Source organism: Sminthopsis crassicaudata, chromosome 3 (assembly GCF_048593235.1).
Source record: "Sminthopsis crassicaudata isolate SCR6 chromosome 3, ASM4859323v1, whole genome shotgun sequence".
Classification (NCBI taxonomy): Eukaryota; Metazoa; Chordata; class Mammalia; order Dasyuromorphia; family Dasyuridae; genus Sminthopsis; species Sminthopsis crassicaudata.
In genome coordinates this window covers 58,119,924-58,142,800 of record NC_133619.1, presented here as the reverse complement: position 1 = coordinate 58,142,800, position 22,877 = coordinate 58,119,924, and the positions used below count along the sequence as shown (strand labels likewise).

The 22,877-nt window shown below is 34.0% G+C and overlaps 1 protein-coding gene across 3 annotated transcripts in view; it reads right to left on the bottom strand.

Moving 5' to 3' along the window:
- Nucleotides 1-22,877, bottom strand: part of SCG2 (secretogranin II) — a 74,587-nt gene that overhangs the window by 35,515 nt on the left and 16,195 nt on the right. The window contains exon 4 of one of the 3 annotated variants that reach the window (XM_074298602.1): nt 6,893-7,001. The exons of the other annotated variants lie outside the window; for them this stretch is intronic. The gene's annotated coding sequence lies outside the window, so the exon portion shown is untranslated. The remainder of the gene's footprint in view (nt 1-6,892; nt 7,002-22,877) is intronic. 3 annotated transcript variants of the gene reach the window in all.

Below are 22,877 nucleotides of genomic sequence, written 5' to 3'. Positions count from 1 at the left end.
GGAAGCTGCTAGAAAAAAAGCAATTCAGATATGGAGGAGCCACAATAAGGATAACCCAGGATCTATCAGCGTCCACATTAAAAGAACAAAGGACCTGGAACATGATATTCCGAAAGGCTAAGGAACTTGGTATGCAGCCAAGAATAACTTACCCAGCAAAAATGATCATCATTTTCCAGGGAAGAAGATGGACATTTAACGAAATAAGTGAATTCCATCTATTCTTGATGAAAAAACCAGACCTACACAAAATGTTTGATCTTCAAATACAGAATTCAAGAGATTTCTAAAAAGGTAAAAAGAAATCTTGAGAACTATATTTCTGCCATAAAGATATGTAAAGAACACATGTATAATGTGTCCTAGAAACTAGAGGTGGAAAGGAAATTATATCATAAAAAGGGGTAAAGTGGTGGTACTACATCTCATGAAGAGGCAAAGGAACCTATTATATCTGAGAGAAAGAAAGGAGGGAGATGAACATAGTGTGTATCAATAGACATATTCAATTTATGGTGAAACATCTTCCACTTCATTGAACAGTGAGAGGGAAGGAGTAAGCTAAGGGGAAGGGAATACAGAAATTGTGAGAAAAAGGAGTAAAATAAGAAGAGGAACTTTAAAGTGGGGGAGGGATACTAAAAAGGGAGGGCTGTGAAAAGCAAGTGGTGTTCACAAGTTTAATACTGGGTAGGGGGGTAAGAGGGAAGGAAAGGAGAAAAGCATAAGCAGGGGTTAACAGGATGGCAATTAGTCATTCTAACCATAAATGTGAATGGGGTAAATTCCCTCATAAAGAGGAAGCAGTTAGCAGACTGAATTAAAAGTCAGAATCCTACTATATGTTGTTTACAGGAAACACACCTGAAACAGGGTGATACATTCAAACTAAAAGTAAAAGGGTGGAGCAGAATCTACTATGCTTCAGGTGAAGCCAAAAAAGCAGGGGTAGCCATCCTCATCTCAGATCAAGCAAAACAAAAATTGATCTAATTAAAAAAGATAAGGAAGGGCATTATATCCTGGTAAAGGGTAGCATAGATAATGAAGCACTATCAATATTAAACATATACGCACCAAGTGGTACAGCATCAAAATTTTTAAAAGATAAATTAAGAGAGCTGCAAAAAGAAATAGATAGCAAAACTATAATAGTGGGAAATCTCAACCTTGCATTCTCAGAATTAGATAAATCAAACCACTAAATAAATAAGAAAGAAGTCAAAGAGGTAAATAGAATACTAGAAAAGTTTGATATGATAGATCTTTGGCAAAAGCTAAATGGAGACAGAAAGAAATATACTTTCTTCTCAGCACTTCATGGAACCTATACAAAAATTGATCATATACTAGGACATAAAAACTCAAAATCAAATGCAGTAAGGCAGAAATAGTAAATGCATCCTTTTCAGACCACAATGCAAAAAACAACTTCACCCCAGAAAATGACAATAATGAGACATCATACCAAAATGTGTGGGATACAGCCAAAGCAGTAATAAGGGGAAGTTTTATATCTCTAGAGGCCTACTTGCATAAAATAGAGAAAGAGAAGGTCAATGAAGTGGGTTTACAACTAAAAATGCAGAAAAGGAACAAATTTAAAACCTCCAGACAAACACAAAACTTGAAATTCTAAAAATAAAAGGTGAGATTGATAAAATTGAAAGTAAAAAAACTATTGAATTAATTAATAAAACTAAGAGTTGGTTCTATGAAAAAAAAAAAAACAACAACAAAATAGACAAACCCTTAGTAAATCTGATTAAAAAAAGGAAAGAGAAAAAGCAAATTGTTAGTCTTGAAAATGAAAAGGGAGAACTCACCACTAATGAAGAGGAAATCAGAACAATAGTTAAGAGCTACTTTGCTCAACTTTATGCCAATAAATTCGATAACTTATGAAATGGAAGAATACCTTCAAAAATATAGCTTGCCCAGATTAACAGAGGAAGAAGTAAGTAGTCTAAATAGTCCCATTTCAGAAAAAGAAATAGAAAAAGCTATTAGCCAACTCCCTAAGAAAAAGTCCCCAGGACCAGATGGATTTACATGTGAATTCTACCAAACATTTAAAGAACAACTAACTCCAATGCTATATAAACTATTTGAAAAAATAGGGATTGAAGGAGTCCTACCAAATTCCTTTTATGACACAGACATGGTACTAATACTTAAACCAGGTAGATTGAAAACTGAGAAAGAAAACTATAGACCAATTTCCTTATTGAATATTGATGCTAAAATCTTAAATAAGATATTAGCAAAAAGACTTCAAAAAATTATCCCTAGGATAATACACTATGATCAAGTAGGATTTATATCAGGAATGCAGGGCTGGTTTAATATTAGGAAAACTATTAGTATAATTGACCATATTAATAATAAAAATTAATAATGTAATGCTGGAGAAACTGAGGCAAGATAGAGATTAGAGAGTTTTTAAATATTTTATTAATTGGAGAGTTTAATTGACTGGACAGGACTCTCGTCTCAAAGTATCCAGTAATGAATGGGGTCATGATAAACACTTTTATAGCTTTTCAGACAAAGGAAAGAAGAAGAGCAGGAAAAGTTATAACCCATTTGGTTTTTTGTCAGGATGGGGAAAGTAAAAAATTCTTACTAAAAGCTAGAGTCAGGAAGTTCTAATAAATAGAAGTAAAGATGTCAGTGAAGTATCTGAGATAGTCTTATCTTTTGGAATATTTTAGAGGGGCAGTGTCATAAATTTTTGAGAGCAGAAGGAGCTAGGAGCCAAAAAGTCTGAAATGCTCCTCATCTCCCATTGGCAATTTATAACCTTAGAGCAAATGGTCCTCAGTCTTAATGAACCAGGGAGGTTTTACGACTTAAGGGACTGAGCAGAACAGTTAAGGAAACTTGAGACAGAACAATTCAGGGAAACTCTGTCAGGACAATAAGGGAAACTAGTACAGGGAAACTGAGGTAGAACAGCTCAAGGAGACTGTGGCATAACAATAAAAACCATATGATCATCTCAATAGATGCAGAAAAAACATTTGATAAAATCCGACATCCATTCCTACTAAAAACACCTCTGAGAGTATAGGAATAAATGGACTATTCCTTAAAATAATAAGGAGCATATATTTAAAATCATCAATAAACATCATATGTAATGGCGATAAACTGGAACCTTTCCCTGTAAGATTAAGAGTGAAACAAGGTTGCCCACTATCACCATTACTGTTCAATATAGTACTAGAAATGCTAGCCTCGGCAATAAGAGCTGAGAAAGAGATTCAAGGAATTAGAGTAGGAAATGAGGAAATCAAACTATCACTCTTTGCAGACGGCATGATGGTATACTTAAAGAACCTCAAAGACTCTGCTAAAAAGCTATTAGAAATAATTCAGAACTTTAGCAAAGTTGCAGGATAAAAAATAAATCCACATAAATCCTCAGCATTTTTATACATTACCAACAAAATCCAAGAGCAAGAGATACAAAGAGAAATTCCATTCAAAATAACTGTCTATAGTATAAAATATTTGGGAATATATCTACCAAAGGAAAGTTAGGAATTATATGAGCAAAATTACAAAACACTTGCCACAAAAATAAAGTCAGATTTAAATAATTGGAAAGACATTGAGTGCTCTTGGATAGGCTGAGTGAATATAATTAAGATGACAGTACTCCCTAAACTAATCTATTTATTTAGTGCTATACCAATCAGACTCCCAAGAAACTATTTTAATGACCTAGAAAAAATAACAACAGAATTCATATGGAATAACAAAAGGTCGAGAATTTCAAGGGAAGTAATGAAAAAAAAAAATTTTAATGAAGATGGTCTAGCTGTACCTGATCTAGAACTATATTATAAAGCAACAGTTACCAAAACCATTTGGTATTGGCTAAGAAATAGACTAGTTGATCAGTAGAATAGGTTAGGTTCACAGGGCAAGATAGTGAATAAAAATAGCAATCTAGTGTTTGACAAACCCAAAGATCCCAACTTTTGGGATAAGAATTCATTATTTGACAAAAACTGCCGGGAAAACTGAAAATTAGTATGGCAGAAACTAGGCATGGACCCACATTTAACACCACATACTAAGATAAGATCAAAATGGGTCCAAGATTTAAGCATAAAGAACGAGATCATAAATAAATTAGAGGAACAGAGGATAGTTTACCTCTCAGACTTGTGGAGAAGGAAGGAATTTGTGTCCAAAGGAGAACTAGAGATCATTATTGATCACAAAATAGAAAATTTTGATTCCATCAAATTAAAAAGTTTTTGCACAAACAAAACTAATGCAAACAAGATTAGAAGGGAAGTAACAAATTGGGAAAACATTTTTACAGTTAAAGGTTCTGATAAAGGCCTCATCTCCAAAATATACAGAGAATTGACTTTAATTTATAAGAAATCAAGCCATTCTCCAATTGATAAATGGTCAAAGGATATGAACAGACAATTTTCAGATGATGAAATTAAAACTATTTCCACTCATATGAAAGAGTGTTCCAAATCACTATTGATCAGAGAAATGCAAATTAAGACAACTCTGAGATACCACTACACACCTGTCAGATTGGCTAAGATGACAGGAACAAATAACGATGAATGTTGGAGGGGCTGTGGGAAAACTGGGACACTGATGCATTGTTGATGGAGTTGTGGAAGAATCCAACCATTCTGGAGAGCAATCTGGAATTATGCCCAAAGAGTTATCAAAATGTGCATACCCTTTGACCCAGCCATACTACTACTGGGCTTATATCCCAAGGAAATACTAAAGAAGGGAAAGGGACCTATATATGCCAAAATGTTTGTGGCAGCCCTTTTTGTAGTTGCTAGAAACTGGAAAATGAATGGATGTCCATCAATTGGAGAATGGTTGGATAAATCATGATATATGAATATTATGGAATATTATTGTTCTGTAAGAAATGACCAACAAGAGGAATACAGAGAGACTTACATCAACTGATGCTGAGTGAAACAAGCAGAACTAGGAGATCATTATACACTTCAACAATGATACTATATGAGGATGTATTCTGATGGAAGTGGATATCTTCAACATAGAGAAGAGCTAATCCAATTCCAATTGATCAATGATGGACAGAAATAACTACACCCAGAGAAGGAACACTGGGAAATGAGTGTAAACTGTGAGCATTTTTTTTTGTTTTTCTTCCCAGATTATTTTTACCTTCTGAATACAATTCTTCCTTTACAACAACAACAACAACAAAATTCGGTTCTGCACATATATATTGTACCTAGGATATACTATAAGATATTTAATATATATGGGAATGCCTGCCATCTAGGGGAGGGGGTGGAGGGAAGGAGGGGGGAAACTCGGAACAGAAGGGAGTACAAGGGATAATGTTGTAAAAAAAAAAAAATTACCTATGCATATGTACTGTCAAAAAAATGTTATAATTATAAAATTAATTTAAAAAAAGAAAAGAAGACCCCAGTTCCTTATTTTTGTAAATGAAGGAAAATTTGTTGCCCAGTGAGATTAAGGGACTTGTCCAAGTCACAAATCTACTAAGCAGCAGAATGTGAATTTGCTACAATATTCCTTGGAGTTATCATTTTGGGTGGTCTCTTTCAGGAGGTGATTGGTGAATTCTTTCAATTACTACTTTTACCTTCTGGTTCTAGGACATCAGGACAGTTTTCCTTGATGATTTCCTAAAAGATGATGTCTAGGATCTTTTTTTCATCATAGTTTTCAGAAAGTCTAATAATCTTTACATTGTCTTTCCTACATCTATTTTTCCAGGTCAACTGTTTTTCCAAAGATGTATTTCACATTTTCTTCTATTTTTAAAAAAAAATTTTTTGGTTTTGTTTGATTCTTGAAGTCTCATTGAGTCATTCACTTCCATTTGTTCAATTCTAATTTTTAGTGTATTATTTTCTTCAGTTACCTTTTTTTTAGCTCCTTGTGTATTTGGCCAATTGAATTTTTTAAATGAGTAGTTTTCTTTATTGCATTTTGCTCCATTTCACAAATTCTGTTTTTCAATGAATAGGTTTCTTTTTCATATCTATTTTGTAAGGAATTATATGCTTTTGCCATTTCATCAAATATATTTTGTAGGGAGTTATATGCTTTTTTCTATTTCACTAAGTCTATTTTGTAAGATTTTCTTCAGATAATTTCTATTTTAGGGGGCAGCTAGGTGGCGTAGTGGATAGAGCACCAGCCTTGAATTCAGGAGGACCTGAGTTCAAATCTGATCTCAGACACTTAACACTTCCTAGCTGTGTGACCCTGGGCAAGTCACTTAACCCCAACCTCAGGAGAAAAAAAAAAAAAAAAAAGAAAGAAAGAGATAATTTCTATTTTTCCTTTTCCATACCCTTTGCAAAGATCTCATTTCCGTTCTCCATTTTTCTTCTTTCTTTTAAGATCCTTTTTCAATTCTTCCAAGAAAGCTAGTGAGATAGGGGCCTGCTTGTATCTTCATCTGTATCTGATTTACCTATAGGAACCTCAGGGTTTGAGGTCTGTCCTTCGCTCTCTCCATAAAAGCTGTCTAAGGTCATAGTTCTTTTTGCTTTTTTGTTCATTTTTTTAAGTGTAAGGTCTACTCTTAAGGCAAATGGGCAACAGCCCTTTAGTTTGCCCTATGGCAGTTCTGCTGACTGGCTTCTGGTACTGGGTAATCACAGGTCCCAGGTTCTTCCAGGGCTCAGTGGTTTAAAACATTCCTCTTATATCTGCATTTGGGTATCACACAGCAAATCTGCTAAACCACCAGCTTGCAATCAGGACAGAGTAACCTAAGATCCTTGCAGTAGATTTCCTACTGGCTCCCCATCCCAGCTTCCTACTCTGGGTAACCTGTGCTGTGGTCAGCAGCCTCTCCCCCTGCCTGATTGAAACTGACCTATTTTGAAATTCTTCCAAAGTATCTTCTTCTGGAAACTTGTTGTACTCCAAATATTTGTGGGTTCTGTCACTCCAAAGCTAGTTCAGAGGCTTAATCTCCTGTTGATCTGAGAGGAAGTTCAGAGATAGTCAGATACAATTGTATCTACTCTCCACCATCTTGGCTCCACCCAACCACCCCCAGAATGTAAATTTGAACCCAGATCCTTTAACTCCAAATATAAAACTATTCCCAATGTACCATGGTGACTCCTAGTTTAGATGTGTTACATGTCATCCCTATTCAAAAATCTTTGCTGGGTTTCATAGTGCCTCTAGAATAAAATACAAAATTCTCATTCTAATATTTAAAGCTCTCCATGAGGATTTTGTTGTAATTGTTATAATTGCTTCAGTCATGTCTAAGTCTTTTTGACACCATTTGGGATTTTCTTTACAAGAGCACTACAGTGATCTGCTGTTTTCTTCTCCAGCCCATTTTATGGATAAATAACTAGGATAAATAGGGTTAAATTATTTGCCCAGGATCATACAACTAATAAATGTCTGAGGCCAGATTTGAACTCATGAAGTTGAGTCTTCCTGATTTCAAACTTATTGTCTATCCACTGCTCCATTACCTAATTTTCCAATCATTCCAAATATGGAATTTTCCTTTTCATTTCCAAATACTCTTCATGCTAGCCCACTTGGCCTGCTACCATTTCCCTATCCACACTATTCCTTCTCTTACCTCTACCTTTACACATATATCTGAAATGTGCTATCTTGATTTCTACCTTATAGTGTTCCGAGAATACATTAAAAGTCAATTGAGAGATCATCTCCTGCAGGAGACCTTTTCTAATGCCTTTATCTTGATATTGCTTTGCATTATTTTTTCTATGTTTTAAATACTTACATATCATATCATATACTTTCAGTAAAAATGCAAGCTTCTTGCCAGAAAGAACTGTTTTATTTTTGTCTTTATATTTTTTAACACAGAATGGTGCCTGACATATAGTGTTTCAAATGTTTGTTGAATTAGGATTGAATTGGAATGGAATGGCATTGGTGATTAGGCTCTATGATTAGTAAAATCTGCCATTAGTTATGGATTAAATTATGGATTAAATAGACTTCTGCTGGCAGTCCTGGGAACCCAAGGAACATATGTAACATTGTTTCCATGGGAAAATGCATTCCCAGTTTTTACAAGTGACTTTAAAAAAATGAACTCTTGGAATTCAACCAGATTGTAACTTGGGAACTATCTGCATTGTTAGCTGTGCATAATGACTAATTACTCCATGCTCTGAGATTAGAATGTATAGAATAATTTTATTCCATTCTATCCTCTAAACATAGATCTTTTTAATTAGAAAATTATGCCTTGTGTTTTCTTCATAATTTGATTTATTCATCATTTGTTGATTAGGAGAAAAAAATAATAATTCCATGGTTTGTTTCCTAAGTCAATGACCATTATGCACCCATAGCTTTTAAAAGATCAGTTCTGGATGTGTCTAGTGGAAGAAATTAGATGAAATGGTATGCTCTGTGCATTTCAATTGCAATGTTCTCTTCAGAGGTAGAAATTCTGAGCATGTCTGCTATTAAATACTGCTGTCACAAACCAAGCTGTGTCTATGTGCTGGTAATAGATAAAATAGACTTTGGGGGACTAGCTTGGGAACTTAACCACCATGTATGACATTCCCAAGTACTTCCTGGATTCCAGCTGCTGTATTTGACTTGGCTCTTTGTCCTCATATTGATGATGTTTCCATGACAAGACATGAATTCTTTGGTCTATCCTAGGTACTTATTGCTTCATTGATCCCACATTCATAAGATCAATAATTGGTTCACATCCAGCTCATACACTGGAGCTATACTCTTGGACTTACCTTGGTCCTTGGAGAGAGTCAAGGATGGAGAAAAGAGCTTTCACAAAGACTGTTACCTAGACTCAGTCTTGGTATTAACATGCTTCCTATAACTGTGTCATAAACAACTAACAGAGGTGTTAGTGGAGCAGGGAAGATTTCTCTTTCTCCTGGTTCAAGAAGGAAGCTATAGGAATTCAAGGCAGCTGTGGCAGGCCGTGATGGGGATATTGCTAAAATAGCCAAGGATCAACTAGAATAAGCAATTTCTAAAACAAGCAGAAACCAGAAATGAGATCAGCAAGGGACAGAAAAAGTAACATAAATACCAAGCCTTTTACTATGACTTGTCCAGAGGAAGAAAGACCACTAGCCCAAAATATTCTCCCCTTAGGTGAGTCCCACTAGGATAAAAAAAATCTGGTGGATTTCAAAGGGCTCTGGGAAATGGGATTCTGGGCTTGTATCATGCAGATAGAGCCTGCCTCAAAGGGAAAGCATATGGGACCAACACTCAACCTATCTTTCCAAATATCTCTCAGTACTTTTTAAACTTAAGATCCAGGGTTATATTAAAAGTAAGATGAAGGACTAGACATTTTCTATGATCTAGTTAAATTCTCAAACCTCTCTAAAATAGAAATCATGTACCTAAGATAAAGAAACTTCATTTATCTCCATGATAGATGAAGAAATGTGGAAATCCCAGCTCCAGGCTACAGAAGTCTGCTACTCAGAACAGATAGCCAGTTAGTCTTTACAGCACTCCAGACTAGCTTACTGGGCCACATAGCCATTCACAATGGGCAGTTTCCGAAAAAAAAATATCTGTGGGAAATCCAGGAACAGAGAAAAAGAAACAAGAAACAGGTCTGAGTTTCAAATAAAGCTGCATCCCATCCCTACTGTCTCAGAGATCCAAATAAAAATCAACCCTATAATACCAGTGAGACAGCTCTCTGAATCAAGAAGCACAAGCAGTAGAACCAAGAGAACAATGTATACAGTAATAGCAATATTGTCTTTAGAATAACTTTTAGCAACTAAGTCATTTTGACTATTGTAAATATACAAATTAAAAATAAAGAACATATAGACAAAATTGCTATCTAAATCCAGAGAAAGAACTGATAAATGAAGTATGTATACAGTAATTTTACGTATATATACTTATTTGTGTCTGATGGCAGCCAAGAAGGAGAAAAAAAGAAATTTATATAACTTCATCATATATATGTACATGATAGATTTGCAATTTCATGTGCAATCATCTTTTTCATTGTACTATTATGGAAATTCTCTGAATTGAAAATAAAATAAAATTTTTAAAAGAAAGAAATACTTGAAAATAGCTAGCATGCCACATCCCTTAAGTCTGTTTTCATCTATTATCTGAGAATCAGTCTACCAAAATTCAGAGAATATTACCACCAAGTTGACCACAGTGTGACAGGTTCAGGCATAGCAAAAATGGTCCACTAAATTGCAAAAAGATGGCAGTCACTGGAAAACCACCCACATAAAATCACATATACTTGAAATATCGAAGTTAGTTACATACAAATTTGGGGTTTGTATCAAAAAATACATATATGTTTGTGTTACTGTGTAAATACGTATGTGTGTATGTACACATGGATGTTTAAGAAAAATACTAGTCATTTGTTATTTTTTATTACAGAATGTGAACTCTGTATGTCAAGGACTCCCCACCAGACACATAACAATGATAGTTTCAGACAATTAAGTAGCTAACTACAAATTAAGCAACTTTCTCCAAAGACCTGAGTTTAGACTCATCAGACAGATAAAAGAACCTACATCATTCTCAAGGACCACAATGTTACCAATTCTGTTATTTTTGTTATGATCTGTATTTAAAAAGATAACACCCACTGTATGAATAGGTAGCATCATTCTTAAATAGACACTGAAGGTCAACTTTTACATTCAGCTTTACATAGCAACGATATATTCTATTTATGGATATTTCATATTTTAAAGGTCTAGTATCAAGAGAATATTGCCTCAGTTCTGACGTAAATGAAAAGATAGAAATAACCAGCAAGATCATTAGTGATCTAACTCCTACCAACATCCTTCCTCAGCAAAATACTTTCTTTTCACAGAGTCCCAAATAGGAGCTGATTCGAAATTTGCATTGATAAGAAGGCAACTGGATCAAAAATTCATAAGACAAAGTTTGTTCATTGATCAATGAGTTTATCATTCATGGAATCATAAAATTTTAGACTTAGAAAAGTCCTCAAAGATTATCTAGCCACTAGCTCCACTCCCTTATTTTTGTAGATGTTTAAATGAAGCTTAGAGAAATTGGATAACTTGCTATAACTTAGAGGCAGTTTAGACTCTTCTCACTATATCAATGTTTCTCAGCTTATGATAAAAAGAATAGTACTCTATAGAGTAGTCCAAAGATTTTGTGAAGGAAAATTTGGAGCAATTAGGCAAATTATATAAGACATTTGAAAATTGTTTCATCTTTCTACTTCAGTCAGTTGGGCTGAATAGAGAACTATCAGAGGTTGACTTAAGTTATATTATTGGAAATTAGGGTTTTTATTGGTCCATAGAAGAAATTATTAATTTTTTGTGTGGTAGAAACATTGAGGCAACAAAAAGGCAACTGAATGGTACAGTGGATAGACTTCTAGACCTGGAGTCAAGAAGATCTGAAATTCAAATTCCACTTTAGACACTTAGAAGCTATGTGACTGTGGGCACTTAACTACTTTTTATCCCAGTTTCCTCATCCACCGATGAAAATAATAAATGCATCTACTTCCCAGAGTTGTTGTAAGGCTCAAAAAATATAATATTTATAAGGTGCTCTACAGACATTAAAATACCATATAAATTCTATTTATTATTATTATTATAGATGAATTATTATTTATGGACCCCTTTGGGTAAGTCTAGTTGAATCTATGAATATCTTCTAAGAAAAACATCTTAAATGGATAAAATTAAATACACAGAATTACAAAGGAAACCAATAATGTTCATAACCAACAGTTATGAAAAAAAAATTTTTTTTTAAAGATTCACAAACTCCAGGTCAAGAAATCTTGAACAAGACTCAACAAACGAATTCATACCCTTCACATATTTATGCAAAATGCCAGCCTGTCTTGGAAATGTAGATGTGTGTCTGTGTGTGTGTGTGTGTGTGTGTGTGTGTGTGTGTGTGTAAGTATCATCATAAGTAGGTTTTTTGTACAATTACTTCCAGATACTTTGATGTTTCCAAATACCTACAATTTCATTAAGGCAATTAATTTACTCCCTCCATTCATGCAGATGAGATATTTTCTTCTTTGGTTGATAGTCTCCTGAATTGATATGGCTAAAAAAAAAAATTCTTCCCCCGATATCCCTGCTCCTTTTGGTAATGAACTTGTCAGACCTTAGATAACAGTCCATGATTGGTCTCAAGATCAAAGCTTTTCCAATTTGGTTGAACCTGCTAGGGTTTAAATAACATCAACAGAATTTTGGATATACTCTGGAATCACTTCTAGAACTCAGAAAACAACAGAACAGGATAATTGGGTAAAGTCAGGCAATTCAAAGACAAGAAAGTAAAAGTGTTATTGCAAGATCCAAGCTCAGATGAGGGAGAAAAATTCTTATATTTTATTCAAGATCCAAATCCCAAATACAGAAGAAATACAATTAGTTAAATTTTTATCTTTGATTAACTTCTAGTACCCAAGATGCATAATGTATATGGTTTCATTTTTTTAAATAGTTCTATGATCCCAGAAAAGTGGGAGAGATACAAAATTGATTTTAAATACAACAGAATGAATTGAACAATAAGCTTGCATTGTTTTTATAAAAAATAATGAACTAAAAAATTCCTTCCCAAATACTGGCACACATAAGTAAAAGACAGAGTGAAAACTGTCCTGTCCCATCTTAGTTATTTAAGTCATTGCTTAAACTTGAGATTAAAAACTGAAGTCCATCTCAGTTCAGCTTCTTCCATATACAGATGAGGAAGCCATATACAGTTAAGTCACTTCCCCAAAGTCACAGAGATGATAAATAGAAAAATAGGGATTCAAACTTAAATTCTCTAACTTTATAAGCAGTTTTCTATCATCTCACAGAGTCCTTTAGACTTAAGAAAAGTTTCTTCAAAGTAAACATGAAAGCTAAAAATGTGTTGAAAAACATAGTGTCTATCCATTGCTATTTGCTAATGAATATGTATGTGTGTGTGCATGTATACACCCATACACACACACACACACACACACACACACACACACACACACACACATATATATGTTTGTACACATGTAACCCACATGGGACCTTGCACACAATAGTTAATTAATAAATTTTAAAATACAAATTTGATTATAAGAATGCCATTGCACTTGCAATCTCTTCTTTAATATATTCACAGAGCATATCCTCTTTCTGGGTAGAATTTTGTTGGGTTAAACATAGAAAATTCTGCACTCTGAAACAAAATGATCCTCAGGCCCATCTGCTTCACCCTGACCTTTTGTTTAACAGGATATCAGAACAAGAAATTAAAAGACTAAAAAGGGAAATGTTTACTTTTTTTTCCCTTAAAGACTTGGGTACTATAACAAAACAGAACCAGTGAAAGAAAATCACTATGCTATATAATGTAGGAGCAGATTGTCCAACATCAAGGCTTTTAAATGATACCAAAACCTTCTTCTGGACAAGATGCTGTGCATATATAAAGATACAGATATAGGTTTAGATTTAGACATATACATAAAGATATAGACAAGTAGATGTAGATATATATATATACACATATATATATACATAGAAATAGAGAGATTGAATAGCTATAGATATAGATAGCTAAGGAGGCATCATTGTAGACATTTACAAAATAAGAATCATTTGCCAAAAAAAAGTGAGCAAACATATGCAAATATTATAAAAAGAATGCCATAATGGATAGAGGATTGCCCTTAGAATAAGGACCTGTATTCAAGTCCTTCTGATTGTGTGACCTCACAAATCACTTAAATTCTCAGTACCCTAGGCAACTCTCTAAGTCCTTTAGGTACATCCCAATAGTCACTTTATATTGGAAAAGGAAAATTCTTTATTTGAAGTACCCTGCTGCAATAAAATCTTAGCTTTGGTCAAAAATCATCGTCATTTGTCATCATCATCATCAATCATCATATCCAACAGTTGCTCCAAATTATAAACCAGTTATTGATAGCAAATAGGTGCATCCTTCTTACAAAGTAATTTTATTTAATTGATAAAATTGGCTTTGGAGTCAAGTACCAAATCTTGCCAATTCTGTCATAACATCTCTCAACTCCAGATCATTTTTTCATCATGTGACCACTATTTTAGTTCAAGTCCTTATTATATCTTCTTTGTACTATTATAACAAGTTTTTGGTCTTCCTTTTCCCCAGTCTATTGTCTTTTCAAACCATCTTTCACACAGCTGCCAGAAAACTTCCCAATGGACAGCTTTTGTCATTTTCCTCTTCCCTAGCATCCCTCCAAAAACCCTTTGGTGACTCCTATTTGCCTCTAAGGAAAAATGTTTTTCTTATCCCAATACTGAAAACTTTCCATAATCTGGATCAATTTACATTTTTAGACTTATTCAATATTTTTATAATAGCTTTTTTTATTTTTCAAAATACATGCAAAGATAGTTTTCAACATTCACCTTTGCCAAGCCTTGTGTTCCAAAATTTTCTCCTTCCCTCTCTCCCCTCCTCCCTCTTCTAGACAGCAAACAATCCAAAATATAGGTTAAACATCTGAAATTCTTCTAAGCTTAATTTCACATTCCTCATGCTGCACAGTAAAAATCAAATCAAAAGGGGAGAAAAGCACAAGAAAGAAAAAAAGAAAGAAGCCAACAAACAACAACAAAAGATGAAAACATTGTGCTTGGATCCACAATTTTCATAGTTTTCTCTCTCAATATGGATGGCTTTTTCTATCACAAGTCTATTGGAATTATCTTGAATCACTTCATCATTGAAAAGAATCATAAAATTATTCCACATTAATCCACTTTATGCCCTTTATGATCCAATCAAATTGGAGCAACTGTGCTCCTAGCTGGCCTTATCATCTCCTCCTGTACATTCATGGAGGATATCCTCCATGCTTACAACATCCTCCTTTCTCATCTCTTCCTATACATTTTTTTTTCTTTCTTCAAAGCTGACCTCAAGGGTACCATTTCATCCAAAAGCCCTCTGTGTCTCCCACTCCCACCTCTTCCCAGAAACACTCTTCTCTCCTGGAGCACTTTCATCTAGACTTCCTTTGTCTCCCCTTGATGTTTTGAATTATAATTTTCCATATACACATCTTTTTTAGCTTCCCTTTAATAGATTGCATGTTCCTTGGAGGTAAAGATTGTCATTTTTCATATTTGTAATTATAAGTGCCTGATACAATGTCTTGCCTGTACTAGTTAGTAAATGTTTGTTTCACTGAATTGAAAACTGTTTTTTCATTAGCAAACTTTTAGTAAACATCTACTATTGCTGTGTACCAGGAATACGAATGCAAAAACCTGAACTAAGGAGCTTCTATTCGAACAGAGGAGACAATTATGCAGGAAACATTATTTTAAATAATTTAACAATGAGAAGCTGCATGATGTACTGAATAGAGAGCTGGCTTTGGAGCCAAGAATAACTGGATTCTAATCCTTTGGAATTAGATGTGTAATGATAGGCAAGCCATGTAATTTCTCAGTGTTCTATCATACTCTTCAAGATTAGCAAAGGATTCATGAAAGAAGGTATTTTCACTCAGCAGTTCCCTAATTCTATGAAATCACAGGTTCAGTCCCAGTGCCCAGTTGACAACATTGGACTAAAACAGTTCTACCAACTTTTTGTTAGAATGAATAATTTCACAATTGTTTAGATTTTATCCTATGAATTGTAATATGATGATGATTGATAGGAGTTGTGGTATAAGTAGTTAGAGAGTGACAAAATGAATTGATAATCAGATGTCTGAAATGTCTGTACCAATCCACTTTGCTCCCTCTTTGATGATCCAAAATAGACATGGCTAAAGAGAAAGTGTACTACTTGGAAATCTATTATTGTATAATAATACAGGATCTTAGATCTCATTTTCCCTTTTTCTAATATTGAAATTCTTCAAGAAGAAGATATTATTAATTTAAAAATGGCATTAAGCCCTTAGTTAAAAAGAAGATTCAATTTTTGCTAAATTTTGTGTAAATTTATAGCATCTCAGAATTACAGGGGACTTCAAAAGTCATATACTCAAAGCTATACCTAAAACTTTCTGTAACATCCTTGAGAAGTGATCATCTACTAGAAATATTTACAGCAAAAGGAAAATTCATTACTTTTTGAAGCATCCCATATAAATCCAGTTATTTGGAAGTTATTCCTTTTTAATCCCAAATTTGCTTTTTGTAATGACCAACCTATTATTCTTGGTTCTAGGATGAAGTTGAACAAGTCTCATCTTCAAATATGGCCCTTCAAATATTTGAAGACAGTGATTCCTGAGATGTGACACAGCCTTGTAAATAGAAAATTGGCCTCAAAGTCAGGATTACCTGAGGTCAAGCCAGGCCTCTGATGCATACTAGTTATATAAGCCTGGATAAGTCACTTACTCGCTCAGGGGTTATAGGTCATTTTCTAAGGCTGTCAAATACCCATTTATAAAAATGGAGACAGCTTCCTCACCAGGAATTTCCTACAATGATGAAATCAGAGGTATGAGTAAAAAAAAAAAAAAAAAATCTATCCTCCCTTCAGTCTTCTCCATTCCAAAACATCCTAAATTTCTCTGATTAGCTGTCATTTGTTCTCCTTTCCCAAGTGGTATCAATGCTTCCTGGGTCCAGCTATTTACAGAATAGTGTAGACAGGTTTCAATGAATCCAAATAACTGATTTTGACATTTAAATCATCTCAACTACATAAAATAAAACCTTCCTTAACTGGATGATCCAAAAAATGAAGTATTCTAATTAATTGTATTTCTGGTTGTCTTTTTTTAAATAGTATTTTTCCCCAGTTACATGTCAAGACAATTTTCAGTGCTCATTTTTACAACATTTTGAGTTCCAAATTTTTTTCCTTTCCATCTTTCCTCCCCTCTTCCAAAAATAGTATTTAATTTGATATAGGTTATATTTCATGTTGTTCACAGTTGTGAAAGAAGGAGCAGATCAAACAGAAAAAACAAAAAACAAAAAAAGACTAAGGTCTTCATGCTGAACCTCTATTTCTCTTTTATTTAATTTTATTTGTAGTAAATTCAGGGGTAAGAGATTCAACTGAATCTGTACAGAGCCTAGGACAAGTCCCACAAGTGTTGAAGAATGGAATTGAGGAGGAAAATCAATTAAAGGTTTTGGTTCATTTTGTTCCACCTGAATGGGGCTTTACTATACATATATTAAAAAAGAAGACTGGGATGGAACTCGGGTGACCTGGGACCTAGCTACACTTTGACTTATCTCGAGACTTCAGGTAAGTCACTTGACATCACGGTCTCAGTTTTCTAATCTGCAAAATGAAAGAGTTGGACTAGGACTTAGGTCTCTGAAGTCCCTTATAACTCTAACAAATCATGTAGAACCATGCTAAATAGTGTTTTTTCACCCAGTGGTATTTGGAAACAGGTGAGGAACAAAACTAAGGTCATAACAAAGAATTGAGAAGAATCCCAAGAAATTAGATATTTTTCTCTGCATCTATAATAGCTTATCTCCCTAATTGCAGCTTCTGTGATAAACTGGTTTTGGCTTTAGAGTCCAGTATCTGTCTTGCTAATAAATGTCCCTGATGTACTTCTCTTATCAGTGGTCATTGATTTCCTTTGGTCTTTTACAGCAACTGACCAATTGGGCTGCTGAAACCAAGAATTAAAGGTTTTACTTCTGCCATTTTTTGGACTCCATCCAATTTTTCAAAGTATAAGCTAAATCTTCCAGCTTCCTAATTTAAGGATATTTCTACCAAGCAAGGATGAGGCTTAAGGAAAGAACAAACCTATCAATTGATTTTTTTCTTAAAAGGGAGCTTTATCTTCCTAACCATTTAGCAGACTATGAAATCATTGAAGCTTTACAACATCCTCAACCTCAAATGCTTAACATTTCTTAATAACAATGAGGGAGAAATAATTCTAGTCAGAGAAATGCCTTCTGTTAAAAGAATGAGATGTTTTCTTACATTTTGTTTGTTTTCTTAAAGGAAAAAGTTGAAAGCATGAGAAGGTGAGGTTTAGTATCAAATGATCCAACTTCATTCAATAAGACTAGAATTCCACAGCCTATCTATCCAATGAGTATGAACATTCTCTTCAGACTCCTTTCTTAATAGATTTTCCCAGTCTTTCTCTTTTCTTTTTTAAAAATTTTTTAAAATTAATTTTATAATTATAACATTTTTTGACAGCACATATGCATAGGTAATTTTTTTACAACATTATTCCTTGTACTCCTTTCTGTTCTGAATTTTCCCCTCCTTCCCTCTACCCCCACCCCTAGATGGCAGGCATTCCCATACATATTAAATATGTTATAATATATCCTAGGTACAATATATATATGCAGAACCGAATTTTGTTATTGTTGTTGTTGTTGCAAAGGAGGAATTGGATTTGGAAGGTAAAAATAACCTGAGGAGAAAAACAAAAAATGGTAACAATTTACACTTATTTCCCAGTGCTTCTTCTCTGGGTATAGCTGATTCTGTCCATCATTGATCAATTGGAATTGGATTAGCTTTATTCTATGTAGAAGATAATTTGATGTAAGTCTTTCTCTTTTCTATAAACCTGGAAGTTCTAAGGGAAAAGATTCTACTCACCCCTACTCCAGGTCTGAATATCCAACCCCTAGTTATATATCCCCACTGGGTTTAGTCAACAGCATAGTTCTTCCCAACAGCATAGTTCTTCCCCCAGATCTCCATAGCTTCTAAAGGAAGAAGTTGATATGCTGGTAGCAATATATCCCAAGTAGGCTAGGTTAGTTCTTTCTGTAAAAGGTACATTGTTCTGGAGACTTGATTGGCTCAGGTGACTAAGGTTTGGATCATAATTATAGCTTCCTAATGTTCTAAATACAAAATCCAGCCCATAAAGAAACAGGAGCTAAGCTCAGAACTCAGGCTTCACTATCCCATTGGTATTGCCAACACTCAGACTGGAAATCTTTCCTTTCCATGCTATGGCTTCTTTTATTACTAAAAACCTTCTTTTATTAATTTTTAGTGTCTCATTCCATTCCAATTCCAAATATGAAATGCCAGACACTCCTGAATCAAGATCTTTAAAGTCTTTAAAGCAAGTCTTTAAAAGTTACGACAATCCAAAACAATCCCAATAAACTTTGGACAGAAAATGCCATGTGCATCCAGAAAAAGAATTATGGAGATTGAATGTAAATCAACATATGCTTTGTTCACTTCTTTTTTTCTGTTTTTCCCCCATGGTTTTTCACTTTTAATCTGATTTTTATCACTCAATATAATTCAAAAAGCAATATGTATTAAAAATGAATAAATTTTTTAAAAATTAAAAAAACTTTTAAAATAATATATTGTAAATAAATAAATAAAGGTTAAGACAAACTGAATTCCTCTTTGAACCCTGATAAAGTAGTAGCAAATTGCCACTGAAGGCTAATCTTAGATTATGTCATAAAATAGTTCCTGTGATCCCTCTCTCCTTACCACTCCATTTTTCTTTCCCTCCTCAGGGATCCTGCTCAGTAATTTTCCCCCTCTTTGTCATCAATATTTAATTCTTCTTTGAATTCACTAATTTAGTGGACTAATTCAAGCTAAAAAAATTAATGTCTAATATCACAGTTTAATCTATTGACCTTCTCAGGCAAAACATTTATTCAAAGAAGGAATATTGAAAGTTCTAGATTCTTGGATAGTTTAGTGGAAGAGATACTTGGGAAACATATAAGAGTAGGTGTACTTAGTATATTCAATATGCCTCAAATTATATTATACTATAGTGAACTTTTTTCTTTTTAATTGATTTAATAGATGTATTTTATTTTTACATTGCCCAGATTTTCACCTGTATCTCTACCAGGGAACCTATCACATATTTAAAAAAAAAAAAAAAAAAAAGAGAGAGAGAGAGAGACAGAGACAGAGATAGAAGAGGAAGAAGGAAAGGAAACAAATTGAGCAATATTGAAAAAAAATCTGGCTTTATGTAATGTTCTACACATGGTTCTCCCTCCCCTTCCCCATAATGTGTTTATATCTTCTCTAGGATTGTTCTTTGTAATTTTTCAGCATTCATTTTGGATTGTTTGGGGTTCATTGTTCTTTCCATTTACATTATTTTAATCATTATAGTTGCAGTTTTCCTGGTTCTGTTTACTTCACTTTGCATCATTCATTTAATCTTTCCAGACTTCTCTTATTCATCATACTTGTTGCACAATAAATAATGCATTACACACAGATGTTGTGCTGCCAAATATTTAACTGGCATATATTCCTGGCACATTTTTAAGTTTAATCTTCATTATTATAATTTTTATCATGTTTTTAAGTCTAGACAATCAACAAAACAATATATCAAGCTCTGATTTATAGTGTTTGCTGATTTCCAAGGTGTAAATGCTCATGCTGAAAATTTAATAACCCATTCTCAGTATGAGCTGGTTCCAGCACACCTATAACTTACATAGTTTGTTCAATCATTATGCAATTGATAATTCTTTTGCTACCACCAAAAAAAAAGTTCTTAATATTTTGGTACATTTTTGCAATATTTTATCTTTACATTTTTTATTACGAGCATTTTATTAAATGCCTACTATATGCAGAGCATTTTTCTTAAAACTGGGGAAAATTAGGATTTAGCTAAGACACAGTTTTAAATCTTTTGGCACTATTCAGGAAACAATCTGCTCAATCTACCTGAAGACAGATCCTGGAGATGGCCCTTGAATTCCAAAAATGTTTCCTTCCCTGAGACCTGTGCTTCTAGATTTTCTTTCTAGTTATTGGTTTGAATATGGAATGATAAATGCTACCTCTTCTGGGAATTAATATATTTTTGTTCTCTTGGTATTTGCATCTCTAAATAGTCATGGTCAATCTGGAAGAAGCCAAAAGCTGGAAAAAATATTTTAAAATAATTTCAAGCCTTAAATCCAGATGTTATTGTATGTAAACCCTGGTTGTAAAATGTAACTACTGAGTTCCTACTTTCTTAAATCTTCTCTCACACTTTTTAAAAGATCTTTATTATTCCTCTCTCTCTTCCTGATAATCTTGACAAAATTTTTGTTTTGTGATACCTGAAGAAGTCTACTCCCTTAAAAGAAATATAGTATTTCACTTCTTTATTGTTAATTAACTTAACTCACTATTCATTGACACTCTACTGTATCTAGCCCTGAGATTCAAAGAAACATTTTAAGTAACATTCTGTTTCTATGCTATTATCTCTGCTTCTATGAAATATTATTCTTGCCTTCAAGGAGTTTATATTCTCTAAAGAGAGAAATTATTTTGAAGGGATGGGGCAGGTATGGCCTTATCATTTCATTGATATAGGAGCTCATGTTAGGAAAACCCCCTCCAGATATAAGAAAACTGGGACACTAATGCATTTTTGGTGGAATTGTGAACTGATCCAGCCATTCTGGAGAGTGATTGAAACTGTACCCAAAGAGCAATAAAATTGTGTATGCCCTTTTATTCAGCAATATCACTAGTGGGCCTGTATCCCAAAGAGAACATAAAAGAGGGAGAATTACCCACATGTACAAAAGTGTTTGCAGCAGCTCTTTTTTGTGGTGTCAAGGAGTTGGAAATTGAGGGGATGCCCATCAATTAGGGAATGGCTGAATAAAATAGGTATGAATGGACAAGGATACATTCCAGATATAGAAACTATTTTATTTAGGTCAAAATTTTTCAATTCTTAAAAACTTCTATTTATATTTTGGTTTCTCCCCCTTTTCCCTCCCCACTTATATTGTCTTTACATTCTAAATTCTAATCCCTTTTCAAACATGTCACAAGATGATTTCTGAGAAGATTCCTCAATATAAAAAATGTCAGATAATCCATGAATAAGGACTTTACAGATGGCAAAACCTGCTTAAGTCACCATCTGTATTTGAAGATCCCAAATGTTTTCCTAAGACATGGCAATCAATATATATTATGCCCTTAGTTAGAAACTATTTTCCCCAATGTAACTGGAGGCAGTGTTTTAGGTATACTGAGACAGTTTGCTTTAGGGGAGCATAATATGTTATTTTCCCTCCATTTCCAGTCTCTCCAGCTTTTCAGATGTGATTTTTTTTCCATTACTCCTCTCCCTTTTTCGTGGACCTTATCTTCAGTACTTATCTATTCTGTGTCTTTCAGATGGAAAAAGACTTTAACAGGTTCTGCTTGGGACTAGGAACAATGTGTGGAATCTTCAAAAAGGTAAATTTAGGTTTAATAACAGGAAAAAAATGACTAAGGTCATCCAAAAGTTGAATGGAGGATGAGGAGAAGGGACCCTCAATGGGTAAAGGTTTTTCTTTTATTGTAGGATTTGGAACAAATAAGAGGTAGTTTTTTGGGTATTTGAGGGAGTGGATTCTTTTTTCTATTTCAATTAGGCCAGATGGTCATTGGAGCTTCTAAGAATAGAACATTCCTCTGCATATTAGGAAGATTTAAAAAAGGATGGGAGGAAAGGGGAAACCTCTTGATAAAATTTCTATGTGCCTCGTGAATTTGGGGTATGTAGTTTATATAAAATGGATATCCTAAGGGAGCATGTCTTTAAAGAGAAGGAATTCAAATCTTAGACATCTAGTCACCCAGAGGAGGGGAATTGAACAAAGCTGATAAGCCTGAGGGGAGGTCAGTTTGATACCCCAGTCAATGAACTAAAGGGAAACAGATAAGAAACAGTAATGTGCTCAGAGAAATCCCCAAAGAAATAATAGTTTTAAGAAAGGAATAAAAAAGAAGTCAGGGTTTGAAATAACCAGTGAGACCTTGTGGTTCTCAGCCCCAAATGAGGAACCCATATGATTCAACCCCAGCAAAAGGAA